We start from the raw sequence: 13,107 nt of genomic DNA, 5'->3' as shown, positions 1-13,107 counted from the left end.
TCACTCAGCAAGCGATAGAAAACATCAGTGGATAGTTCCCCTTTCGAGTTAGTTCCCTCATGCAAGTATCTTGTATCCAGCTCAAACCTCTCCCAGCCTGTTAGTGCAGTGGTAGTCTCAGGAATTGTAGCATTGTTAGTCCCACTTTTATCCATTAGTGTCATACTCACAACCACGATCCTAATGAATATTTATTACATAAACCTTTTTTGCAAAAGTATTTGGTTCAAGTAAACTTAAAGTGTTGGGATTCAAGCCCACAGCTCCAGAGAGACTGGAGCCTAAATGTAGCCAGTTTAGCCTGCTCAGCCACGCTACCTCACATCTACGAGCTCACAACTATAGTAACTTGGCCAAACACTGTGGACACCCGCTGTGGTGACCTGGCTATGCAGGGTAACGCAGCATTCACCGACAGTTGAGCGAGTTACAGGTGAAAAGCAAAGTATAATAACAGTCTGCATATAATATATGTCTTTCCTTATTTATTCTTCTTCCCCATTGTATGTTTGCTCTCTGCTTTAGAAACGCGAGCTGTCATCCCTGCAAGGAAACGAATCACACAGCGTTCTACTGTTTACACTCACTGAACTTTCAGCATCACAGTGACCCCTCTCGTCGCCTCTATAGTTAGACTTCAAGACAGCTGGTTTGTTTACCGATACAATTCTTGTCACCTTAGGTTGTGGTTTTTTAAAATATGAAGGCTCGGTCCCACTGTCTGGCTACCCTTATATATATATGTCACCACTTTACATAGTCTCACCTCTCGCTATGTGGATCGTAGGTGCAGAAGGCAGAGAGTGAGACACTGATGCAGACAAAATACGTTTGTGAGTTGAAAAATACTGGCAGTGGTGGGATTCGAACCCACGCCTCCATAGAGACTGGAGCCTTAATCCAGCGCCTTAGACCGCTCGGCCACACTAACCTGTGCAAACCTGTTTCTGTAAGCTTTCTGAAGTGAGATGTTCTGTTGTGTAGGGGAGTTGGAGAATAAGGGTGTATAGCCTGTGAAGTGATCCTAGGAAAGTCAGCGCCAACAGCAGCAGGCACGTGATACATTCAGTAGGTCAGGATTGGCCCCGGGCCATGGGAGGTGTCAGGGAGCGCCAGTCCTGAGAATCCGTAGGAAGACAACCCTTACATTGGCGTCCCGCATGCGTTGCTTCTCTTTCTTTAAGGATAAGGAATCAAATTATCTACGTCCCTCAACTTACCAACCCTCCGCCTCAGGAAAGATTTTGTGATTCATGAGCAGAACCCGGCTGGCGCTGTTTACAGTAATGCCTAAGCACAGTACTCAACTGAGCGGTGTTTCCAAACTGAGCCGTTGTACTGCCGGAAATACCATGGGATATGTCATTTAACTTTCACATAAAATAGGGTTAACCCAGCCCTACCACATACTAAAAACTAAAGACGGAACAATAAACCGACGAGGATGGGATTCGAACCCACGCATGCAGAGCACAATGGTTTAACAGTAAATCGTCTTAACCACTCGGCCACCTCGTCTTCAAAACACCATGTTTCAGGAGTACAAAATATGGTAGCCAAAATGTGTTCTATTAGGTGATAGTTGTCTAAACATAATAAAGAGGATATATTTACAGATTGTTATGGTAACTTGTTGTCTTCAGCTTTGCTCTATACGACCTTGTTGTCCATCCCTACTTCAGCTTGAATTTATATGTTAAATGTAATGTAATCATGAAAATTACATTTTCCAAACGTGTTCTAGCTATATGTGATGTACTATCACACTACCCTCAAATGAGCTAAGATTGCTTTAATTCAGTTGTACGTGGATTTAAAGTGCAATATCATTCAAATATTGTACTTGTATGGCGCTTTCGAGTCTCTAGGTGTCAGTTATTGGTGGTGTGCTTACATGTCAACATTAGGCAGCAAATAGTACACAATTAAGGAAAACTGCCTTCCCATTTAATGTGCCTTGTTCTGCAAAAAGTTTTAAGTAGGAGAAAGTAAAACTTAGTTTATAAAACCACCTAAACTGGGAGTATTGCCGCTACAGCTATGACACTTCAGTTTAAAAACGTACGTGCATCAACAAGAAATATTTTTGCGCTAAATAAATTGCTGTCCGACTACTCACGTAATGCATAAAACTGAGGCAGTCGTAATTACAATACATTGAAGTAATATTTTGGTAGTTTTTGTTGACGATGACTCCGCAGCAAGCGATCAGATTACTTTTTATTAGTGAAGGCGCGTCAGAGCCTTGATAAGTAAACTTACAAGGAGACACGCCTAGGTCGATGAACCTTTTAGACCAGGTTCGGGGACTTCCCAGTACGAGATGTCTTTTGGCATCACAAATCAATAGATCAATAGATCAATATCTCAACAACAATCGCAATAACTAATCAGCATGCTAATCAATAACCTTTAATGAGAGTCAATAAAGTGAACACACCATGATCTTTCAGTCATGAATAACCACACCAATTTAGTTAAGTGTTAGGATATTTATTTCCCTACTGGTTACGATCTAAAGTCATTTCTGTTAATCTCATCAGCAATTCATCTCATTAGTAACTCTTCAGATTTGCAATTAGAAACGCAATTAATCAATGCATAGAGAATATTCACTCAGTATTAACACATAATTATTAAGAAGCAACTTAGCAAAGTCTCAGTAGTGCATGGTTCAACAAAGCAAGAACTCAATCATTTGTCTATTTGCGTCAGATTTTAGTGAACACCCTAAATAACCTCGTATTAGCATCAGCATGTTGGGCTTCATTCAAAACAATTTAGCAAACACAAATTTGGAAAACATCTAACTATGGCCTCTATCAAAGAGCAGTTGGTACCTAGAAAGAAAAGGCAAACAGACAATTACAATTTTCATCAGATAGTTACCCATCCAACGGATCAGCAAACAGCGTCAGTCTTCGTCCTCGGGACATCAGTCGTTTGCATCATCAGCAAAGAAAGGACAGGGCAAAGTATCAGTATGGCATAGCTAAGGAACAAGAACTTCCCTCATATAAAGGAAAAGTAAGTATCAGGTAAGGAATAAGTAAAGGGTGGTTTAGAGTAACAGGGCGAACAAACGGTAAAGTCTCAAACGAAATGGCCTAAATGGCTCAGTAGAATGGCAAAGAATGGCTTGGAGTGGAATGTCCAATAAATGCCTGATTTCTCCTCGGGTCATGTGGTTAAATCAAAACTGTCTAATTTACTCCTAATTCCTCAATGGATAATCATTGGTGCATCGCCATCTCTGTCCAATAATCTTCACCAGAGTTTTACACAAACCACAGTTCTCATGTCGTTGATTGGCCCATGTTATTGACGTTTTCATCGGTTGGAATGTCAGGTAAGAAAAGTTACATGTTACGCTACAGTCAGTAGTTCCATTGTTTTCTCCTACTCCAGGCAGCCTTGCACCTGTTACAAATTACACTGTTGCATTCAGCAAGAATGTCTCCTTGAGCAAGTAGGGTCCCATGAGAAAGAATTTACTACAGTTACACACATCTCTAGCTTCTGGGAAAGTACAGTTTCATGTCCTTCAGGAAAATAGCACATTGCACGTTAGAAAAAGACAGTTTAATATGAGACCAGGCAGCTAGGCATAGACCTTCGCTAAACTAATGCCTACTGCTTAATGAACAAACTCCTAATACATAACTCCAATTTTGATATGTTAATACAAATTAAAAACATTAGTACATAATTAATTCAGCATTAATAACGTTCATTAGTCTTCGTATACATTGGTAGCCACTCCCCGTGGGCACATTTCAAACGTGTGCATTATTTCTACGTTAACACATTTTTTATGCAGCTTCATTACACAATATATTGTAAGCTTTTCATGTTAATATTAATTTTAAAAGACACACTCCAGCAATCCCTCCTCTGATGACTCTTGTCATCACACAAATCTTCCCTACTAATTTTACATACTAAAATTCCCTCATATCAATCTCTTCCCTTCTTGGTTTCCCCTTTGATCTTGCCCTGAATAATTTTTCCCTTTGTTTTTCTTCCCTCCTCCTATTATTTTTCGCCATCTTCAATTTTATTCTTTTACTAATTTTACATGCCACCCATGATCCAAATAAGCAATCTATAACAATCAATATCCCCTGTATTATTTTAGACAATATCCCATGCCAAATGTTACTAATCCAATTTCCCACTGAAGCAAATCCTTTCCCAACCTTTTTCCAAACACCTGGTTCTTTCAAATCCTTCAAGTCCGTACTATCCCTAGTCAAGTTAGTAAACATACTTCTAATCTCATTACTATTATCTGGTATGTAAGCGCAACAATTACACCCATTGAGCAATCTACAAACTCTGCCATTTTTCACTAAAAGAATGTCTAAAGCAAGCCTGTTTTGAAGAGTCATAGCCCCCTCCGCAGCAAGTTCAGTATCCATCAGGAGAATAGCCCCTGAAAAGTTTGTCAGCATGTTATCCTCAATAGTAGACAACTTTTGAATCTTTATGGAGTTCATAATAACTCCCACTGAAGAAATTATCGTCCCAAATATGTCTCCTACTACACCAGCAGCAGTCTCTTTCTTATGTCTAGTACGATGTAATTCAGACAATTTTGGTAACCTTTTCAAATCGTCAAGTTGATATATCTTTGGGAAAACTATCCCCAAATAACATGTCCCATACTATCCCTTTGGAAGACGGTAATAAGCATTAAGTCCACATACATAATAAATCCCGGGGATTGCTGGATCCTGTCCATTTAACATGAACGTCCATTTACTCTGAAACAAAAACACACGCTTACATTCACTCATTCCCACAAACACATTGTCATAGTATGATTTGGTCTTGGATATGCAAAGCTTTCCTACATGTAGTGCGTCTAAAGCTAACTTCCCTTGTTCTCTAATTGCACTATAAGAATCACTACTAGCAAAGGCCCGTTGCTGTAATCCTTTCTCTAGTTTACCCTTCAATGCCCTTCTTCTCTCTTCCGTGTGATCTAAAAAGCTTTTCTCTACAGGTGTAAGCAAACATGTCAAATTATTGTGGTGTGCATAAGATGTACTAATTGTTAATGTTGCCTGAAAGAATCCTTTACCTAACTTTATGCTATAGTACTTAGCTACCCCACTCACATCCTCTATGATAGGCACATTAGAAAACACAAGATCATGATTTGAGTAAAAATATTGAATCTCTTCCTGGTTATAGAATCTTGTTAGTAACAGACTACAACGTATCCCATATGTTAATGACAGTCTATGATAGGTAACCCCCTCTTGTACCGAAACAGGAATCTGTGTACACTCAAAACAATCTTTTGCATCCATTGTGTCAACATACTCACTCAGCAAGCGATAGAAAACATCAGTGGATAGTTCCCCTTTCGAGTTAGTTCCCTCATGCAAGTATCTTGTATCCAGCTCACACCTCTCCCAGGCTGTTAGTGCAGTGGTAGTCTCAGGAATTGTAGCATTGTTAGTCCCACTTTTATCCATTAGTGTCATACTCACAACCACGACCCTAATGAATATTTATTACATGAACCTTTTTTGCAAAAGTATTTGGTTCAAGTAAACTTAAAGTGTTGGGATTCAAGCCCACGGCTCCAGAGAGACGAGAGCCTAAATCTAGCCAGTTTAGCCTGCTCAGCCACGCTACCTCACATCTACAAGCTCACAACTATAGTAACTTGGCCAAACACTGTGGACACCCGCTGTGGTGACCTGGCTATGCAGGGTAACGCAGCATTCACCGACAGTTGAGCGAGTTACAGGTGAAAAGCAAAGTATAATAACTGTCTGCATATAATATATGTCTTTCCTTATTTATTCTTCTTCCCCATTGTATGTTTGCTCTCTGCTTTAGAAACGCGAGCTGTCATCACTGCAAGGAAACGAATCACACAGCGTTCTACTGTTTACACTCACTGAACTTTCAGCATCACAGTGACCCCTCTCGTCGCCTCTATAGTTAGACTTCAAGACAGCTGGTTTGTTTACCGATACAATTCTTGTCACCTTAGGTTGTGGTTTTTTAAAATATGAAGGCTCGGTCCCACTGTCTGGCTACCCTTATATATATATGTCACCACTTTACATAGTCTCACCTCTCGCTATGTGGATCGTAGGTGCAGAAGGCAGAGAGTGAGACACTGATGCAGACAAAATACGTTTGTGAGTTGAAAAATACTGGCAGTGGTGGGATTCGAACCCACGCCTCCATAGAGACTGGAGCCTTAATCCAGCGCCTTAGACCGCTCGGCCACACTAACCTGTGCAAACCTGTTTCTGTACGCTTTCTGAAGTGAGATGTTCTGTTGTATAGGGGAGTTGGAGAATAAGGGTGTATAGCCTGTGAAGTGATCCTAGGAAAGTCAACGCCAACAGCAGCAGGCACGTGATACATTCAGTAGGTCAGGATTGGCCCCGGGCCATGGGAGGTGTCAGGGAGCGCCAGTCCTGAGAGTCCGTAGGAAGACAACCCTTACATTGGCGTCCCTCACGCGCTGCTTCTCTTTCTTTAAGGATAAGGAATCAAACTATCTACGTCCCTCAACTTACCAACCCTCCGCCTCAGGAAAGATTTTGTGATTCATGAGCAGAACCCGGCTGGCGCTGTTTACAGTAATGCCTAAGCACAGTACTCAACGGAGCGGTGTTTCCAAACTGAGCCGTTGTACTGCCGGAAATACCATGGGATATGTCATTTAACTTTCACATAAAATAGGGTTAACCCAGCCCTACCACATACTAAAAACTAAAGACGGAACAATAAAACAAAGAGGATGGGATTCGAACCCATGCGTGCAGAGCACAATGGATTAGCAGTCCATCGCCTTAACCACTCGGCCACCTCGTCTTGAAAAACACTATGTTTCAGGAGTACAAAATATGGTAGCCAAAATGTGTTCTATTAGGTGATAGTTGTCTAAACATAATAAAGAGCATATATTTACAGATTGTTATGGTAACTTGTTGTCTTCAGCTTTGCTCTATACGACCTTGTTGTCCATCCCTACTTCAGCTTGAATTTATATGTTAAATGTAATGTAATCATGAAAACTACACTTTCCAAACGTGTTCTATCCATATGTGATGTACTATCACACTACCCTCAAATGAGCTAAGATTGCTTTAATTCAGTTGTACGTGGATTTAAAGTGCAATATCATGCAAATATTGTACTGGTATGGCGCTTTCGAGTCTCTAGGTGTCAGTTATTGGTGGTGTGCTTACATGTCAACATTAGGCAGCAAATAGTACACAATTAAGGAAAACTGCCTTCCCATTTAATGTGCATTGTTCTGCAAAAAGTTTTAAGTAGGAGAAAGTAAAATTTAGTTTATAAAACCACCTAAACTGGGAGTATTGCTGCTACAGCTATGACACTTCAGTTTAAAAACGTACGTGCATCAACAAGAAATATTTTTGCGCTAAATAAATTGCTGTCCGACTACTCACGTAATGCATAAAACTGAGGCAGTCGTAATTACAATACATTGAAGTTATATTTTGGTAGTTTTTGTTGACGATGACTCCGGAGCAAGCGATCAGATTACTTTTTATTAGTGAAGGCGCGTCAGAGCCTTGATAAGTAAACTTACAAGGAGACACGCCTAGGTCGATGAACCTTTTAGACCAGGTTCGGGGACTTCCCAGTACGAGATGTCTTTTGGCATCACAAATCAATAGATCAATATCTCAACAACAATCGCAATAACTAATCAGCATGCTAATCAATAACCTTTAATGAGAGTCAATAAAGTGAACACACCATGATCTTTCAGTCATGAATAACCACACCAATTTAGTTAAGTGTTAGGATATTTATTTCCCTACTGGTTACAATCTAAAGTCATTTCTGTTAATCTCATCAGCAATTCATCTCATTAGTAACTCTTCAGATTTGCAATTAGAAACGCAATTAATCAATGCATAGAGAATATTCACTCAGTATTAACACATAATTATTAAGAAGCAACTTAGCAAAGTCTCAGTAGTGCATGGTTCAACAAAGCAAGAACTCAGTCATTTGTCTATTTACGTCAGATTTTAGTGAACACCTTAAATAACCTCGTATTAGCATCAGCATGTTGGGCTTCATGCATAACAATTTAGCAAACTAAAATTTGGAAAACATCTAACTATGGCCTCTATCAAAGAGCAGTTAGTACCTAGAAAGAAAAGGCAAACAGACAATTACAATTTTCATCAGATAGTTACCCATCCAACGGATCAGCAAACAGCGTCAGTCTTCGTCCTCGGGACATCAGTCGTTTGCATCATCAGCAAAGAAAGGACAGGGCAAAGTATCAGTATGGCATAGCTAAGGAACAAGAACTTCCCTCATATAGAGGAGAAGTAAGTATCAGGTAAGGAATAAGTAAAGGGTGGTTTAGAGTAACAGGGCGAACAAACGGCAAAGTCTCAAACGAAATGGCCTAAATGGCTCAGTAGAATGGCAAAGAATGGCTTGGAGTGGAATGTCCAATAAATGCCTGATTTCTCCTCGGGTCATGTGGTTAAATCAAAACTGTCTAATTTACTCCTAATTCCTCAATGGATAATCATTGGTGCATCGCCATCTCTGTCCAATAATCTTCACCAGAGTTTTACACAAACCACAGTTCTCATGTCGTTGATTGGCCTTTGTTATTGACGTTTTCATCGGTTGGAATGTCAGGTAAGAAAAGTTACATTTTACGCTAGAGTCAGTAGTTCCATTGTATTCTCCTACTCCAGGCAGCCTTGCACCTGTTACAGATTACACTGTTGCATTCAGCAAGAATGTCTCCTTGAGCAAGTAGGGTCCCATGAGAAAGAATTTACTACAGCTACACACATCTCTAGCTTCTGGGAAAGTACAGTTTCATGTCCTTCAGGAAAATAGCACATTGCACGTTAGAAAAAGACAGTTTAATATGAGACCAGGCAGCTAGGCACAGACCTTCGCTAAACTAAGGCCTACTGCTTAATGAACAAACTCCTAATACATAACTCCAATTTTGATATTTTAATACAAATTAAAAACATTATTACATAATTAATTCAGCATTAATAACTTTCATTAGTCTTCGTATACATTGGTAGCCACTCCCCGTGGGCACATTTCAAACGTGTGCATTATTTCTACGTTAACACATTTTTTATGCAGCTTCATTACACAATATATTGTAAGCTTTTCATGTTAATATTAATTTTAAAAGACACACTCCAGCAATCCCTCCTTTGATGACTCTTGTCATCACACAAATCTTCCCTACTAATTTTACATACTAAAATTCCCTCATATCAATCTCTTCCCTTCTTGGTTTCCCCTTTGATCTTGCCCTGAATAATTTTTCCCTTTGTTTTTCTTCCCTCCTCCTATTATTTTTCGCCATCTTCAATTTTATTGTTTTACAAATTTTACATGCCACCCATGATCCAAATAAGCAATCTATAAAAATCAATATCCCCTGTATTATTTTAGACAATATCCCATGCCAAATGTTACTAATCCAATTTACCACTGAAGCAAATCCTTTCCCAACCTTTTTCCAAACACCTGGTTCTTTCAAATCCTTCAAGTCCGTACTATCCCTAGTCAAGTTAGTAAGCATACTTCTAATCTCATTACTATTATCTGGTATGTGAGCGCAACAATTACACCCATTGAGCAATCTACAAACTCTGCCATTTTTCACTAAAAGAATGTCTAAAGCAAGACTGTTTTGAAGAGTCATAGCCCCCTCCGCAGCAAGTTCAGTATCCATCAGGAGTATAGCCCCTGAAAAGTTTGTCAGCATGTTATCCTCAATAGTAGACAACTTTTGAATCTTTATGGAGTTCATAATAACTCCCACTGAAGAAATTATCGTCCCAAATATGTCTCCTTCTACACCAGCAGCAATCACTTTCTTGTGTCTAGTACGATGTAATTCAGACAATTTTGGTAACCTTTTCAAATCGTCAAGTTGATATATCTATGGGAAAACTATCCCCAAATAACATGTCCCATACTATCCCTTTGGAAGACGGTAATAAGCATTAAGTCCACATATATAATTAATCCCGGGGATTGCTGGATCCTGTCCATTTAACATGAACGTCCATTTACTCTGAAACAAAAACACACGCTTACATTCACTCATTCCCACAAACACATTGTCATAGTATGATTTGGTCTTGGATATGCAAAGCTTTCCTACATGTAGTGCGTCTAAATCTAACTTCCCTTGTTCTCTAATTGCACTATAACCGTCACTACTAGCAAAGGCCCGTTGCTGTAATCCTTTCTCTAGTTTACCCTTCAATGCCCTTCTTCTCTCTTCCGTGTGATCTAAAAAGCTTTTCTCTACAGGTGTAAGCAAACATGTCAAATTATTGTGGTGTGCATAAGATGTACTAATTGTTAATGTCGCCTGAAAGAATCCTTTAACTAACTTTATGCTATAGTACTTAGCTACCCCACTCACATCCTCTATGATAGGCACATTAGAAAACACAAGATCATGATTTGAGTAAAAATATTGAATCTCTTCCTGGTTATAGAATCTTGTTAGTAACAGACTACAACGTATCCCATATGTTAATGACAGTCTATGATAGGTAACCCCCTCTTGTACCGAAACAGGAATCTGTGTACACACAAAACAATCTTTTGCATCCATTGTGTCAACATACTCGCTCAGCAAGCGATAGAAAACATCAGTGGATAGTTCCCCTTTCGAGTTTGTTCCCTCATGCAAGTATTTTGTATCCAGCTCAAACCTCTCCCAGGCTGTTAGTGCAGTGGTAGTCTCAGGAATTGTAGCATTGTTAGTCCCACTTTTATCCATTAGTGTCATACTCACAACCACGACCCTAATGAATATTTATTACATGAACCTTTTTTGCAAAAGTATTTGGTTCAAGTAAACTTAAAGTGTTGGGATTCAAGCCCAAGGCTCCAGAGAGACTGGAGCCTAAATCAAGTCAGTTTAGCCTGCTCAGCCACGCTACCTCACATCTACAAGCGCACAACTATAGTAACTTGGCCAAACACTGTGGACACCCGCTGTGGTGACCTGGCTATGCAGGGTAACGCAGCATTCACCGACAGTTGAGCGAGTTACAGGTGAAAAGCAAAGTATAATAACTGTCTGCATATAATATATGTCTTTCCTTATTTATTCTTCTTCCCCATTGTATGTTTGCTCTCTGCTTTAGAAACGCGAGCTGTCATCACTGCAAGGAAACGTATCACACAGCGTTCTACTGTTTACACTCACTGAACTTTCAGCATCACAGTGACCCCTCTTGTCGCCTCTATAGTTAGACTTCAAGACAGCTGGTTTGTTTACCGATACAATTCTTGTCACCTTAGGTTGTGGTTTTTTAAAATAAGAAGGCTCGGTCCCACTGTCTGGCTACCCTTATATATATACGTCACCACTTTACATAGTCTCACCTCTCGCTATGTGGATCGTAGGTGCAGAAGGCAGAGAGTGAGACACTGATGCAGACAAAATACGTTTGTGAGTTGAAAAATTCTGGCAGTGGTGGGATTCGAACCCACGCCTTCAAAGAGACTGGAGCCTTAATCCAGCGCCTTAGACCACTCAGCCACACTACCCTGTGCAAACCTGTTTCTGTAAGCTTTCTGAAGTGATATGTTCTGTTGAATAGGGGAGTTGGAGAATAAGGGTGTATAGCCTGTGAAGTGATCCTAGGAAAGTCAACGCCAACAGCAGCAGGCACGTGATACATTCAGTATGTCAGGATTGGCCCTGGCCATGGGAGGTGTCAGGGAGCGCCAGTCCTGAGAGTCCGTAGGAAGACAACCCTTACATTGGCGTCCCGCACGCGCTGCTTCTCTTTCTTTAAGGATAAGGAATCAAACTATCTACGTCCCTCAACTTACCAACCCTCCGCCTCAGGAAAGATTTTGTGATTCATGAGCAGAACCCAGCTGGCGCTGTTTACAGTAATGCCTAAGCACAGTACTCAACTGAGCGGTGTTTCCAAACTGAGCCGTTGTACTGCCGGAAATACCATGGGATATGTCATTTAACTTTCACATAAAATAGGGTTAACCCAGCCCTACCACATACTAAAAACTAAAGACGGAACAATAAACCGACGAGGATGGGATTCGAACCCACGCGTGCAGAGCACAGTAGATTAGCAGTCCATCGCCTTAACCACTCGGCCACCTCGTCTTCAAAACACCATGTTTCAGGAGTACAAAATATGGTAGCCAAAATGTGTTCTATTAGGTGATAGTTGTCTAAACATAATAAAGAGCATATATTTACAGATTGTTATGGTAACTTGTTGTCTTCAGCTTTGCTCTATACGACCTTGTTGTCCATCCCTACTTCAGCTTGAATTTATATGTTAAATGTAATGTAATCATGAAAATTACACTTTCCAAACGTGTTCTATCCATATGTGATGTACTATCACACTACCCTCAAATGAGCTAAGATTGCTTTAATTCAGTTGTACGTGGATTTAAAGTGCAATATCATACAAATATTGTACTGGTATGGCGCTTTCGAGTCTCTAGGTGTCAGTTATTGGTGGTGTGCTTACATGTCAACATTAGGCAGCAAATAGTACACAATTAAGGAACTGCCTTCCCATTTAATGTGCATTGTTCTGCAAAAAGTTTTAAGTAGGAGAAAGTAAAACTTAGTTTATAAAACCACCTAAACTGGGAGTATTGCCGCTACAGCTATGACACTTCTGTTTAAAAACGTACGTGCATCAACAAGAAATATTTTTGCGCTAAATAAATTGCTGTCCAACTACTCACGTAATGCATAAAACTGAGGCAGTCGTAATTACAATACATTGAAGTAATATTTTGGTAGTTTTTGTTGACGATGACTCCGCAGCAAGCGATCAGATTACTTTTTATTAGTGAAGGCGCGTCAGAGCCTTGATAAGTAAACTTACAAGGAGACACGCCTAGGTCGATGAACCTTTTAGACCAGGTTCGGGGACTTCCCAGTACGAGATGTCTTTTGGCATCACAAATCAATAGATCAATATCTCAACAACAATCGCAATAACTAATCAGCATGCTAATCAATAACCTTTAATGAGAGTCAATAAAGTGAACACACCATGATCTTTCAGTCATGAATAA

The 13,107-nt window shown here is 40.0% G+C and overlaps 5 non-coding genes across 5 annotated transcripts; all 5 read right to left on the bottom strand.

Annotated features, from left to right (window-relative positions):
• Nucleotides 1-849: 849 nt before the first annotated feature.
• On the bottom strand, nt 850-932 carry TRNAL-AAG (transfer RNA leucine (anticodon AAG)). Its single transcript has one exon. It is a non-coding gene; the product is annotated as a tRNA-Leu (tRNA).
• A 5,248-nt stretch (nt 933-6,180) lies between these two features.
• On the bottom strand, nt 6,181-6,263 carry TRNAL-AAG (transfer RNA leucine (anticodon AAG)). Its single transcript has one exon. It is a non-coding gene; the product is annotated as a tRNA-Leu (tRNA).
• A 504-nt stretch (nt 6,264-6,767) lies between these two features.
• On the bottom strand, nt 6,768-6,849 carry TRNAS-GCU (transfer RNA serine (anticodon GCU)). Its single transcript has one exon. It is a non-coding gene; the product is annotated as a tRNA-Ser (tRNA).
• Nucleotides 6,850-11,504: 4,655 nt separating this feature from the next.
• Nucleotides 11,505-11,586, bottom strand: TRNAL-AAG (transfer RNA leucine (anticodon AAG)). The gene has a single exon. It is a non-coding gene; the product is annotated as a tRNA-Leu (tRNA).
• A 504-nt stretch (nt 11,587-12,090) lies between these two features.
• On the bottom strand, nt 12,091-12,172 carry TRNAS-GCU (transfer RNA serine (anticodon GCU)). Its single transcript has one exon. It is a non-coding gene; the product is annotated as a tRNA-Ser (tRNA).
• Between the last annotated feature and the right edge of the window lie 935 nt (nt 12,173-13,107).

This window comes from Pleurodeles waltl, chromosome 12, assembly GCF_031143425.1.
Source record: "Pleurodeles waltl isolate 20211129_DDA chromosome 12, aPleWal1.hap1.20221129, whole genome shotgun sequence".
In the NCBI taxonomy this organism is placed as follows: domain Eukaryota; kingdom Metazoa; phylum Chordata; class Amphibia; order Caudata; family Salamandridae; genus Pleurodeles; species Pleurodeles waltl.
This window is presented reverse-complemented; position numbering and strand designations above follow the sequence as displayed.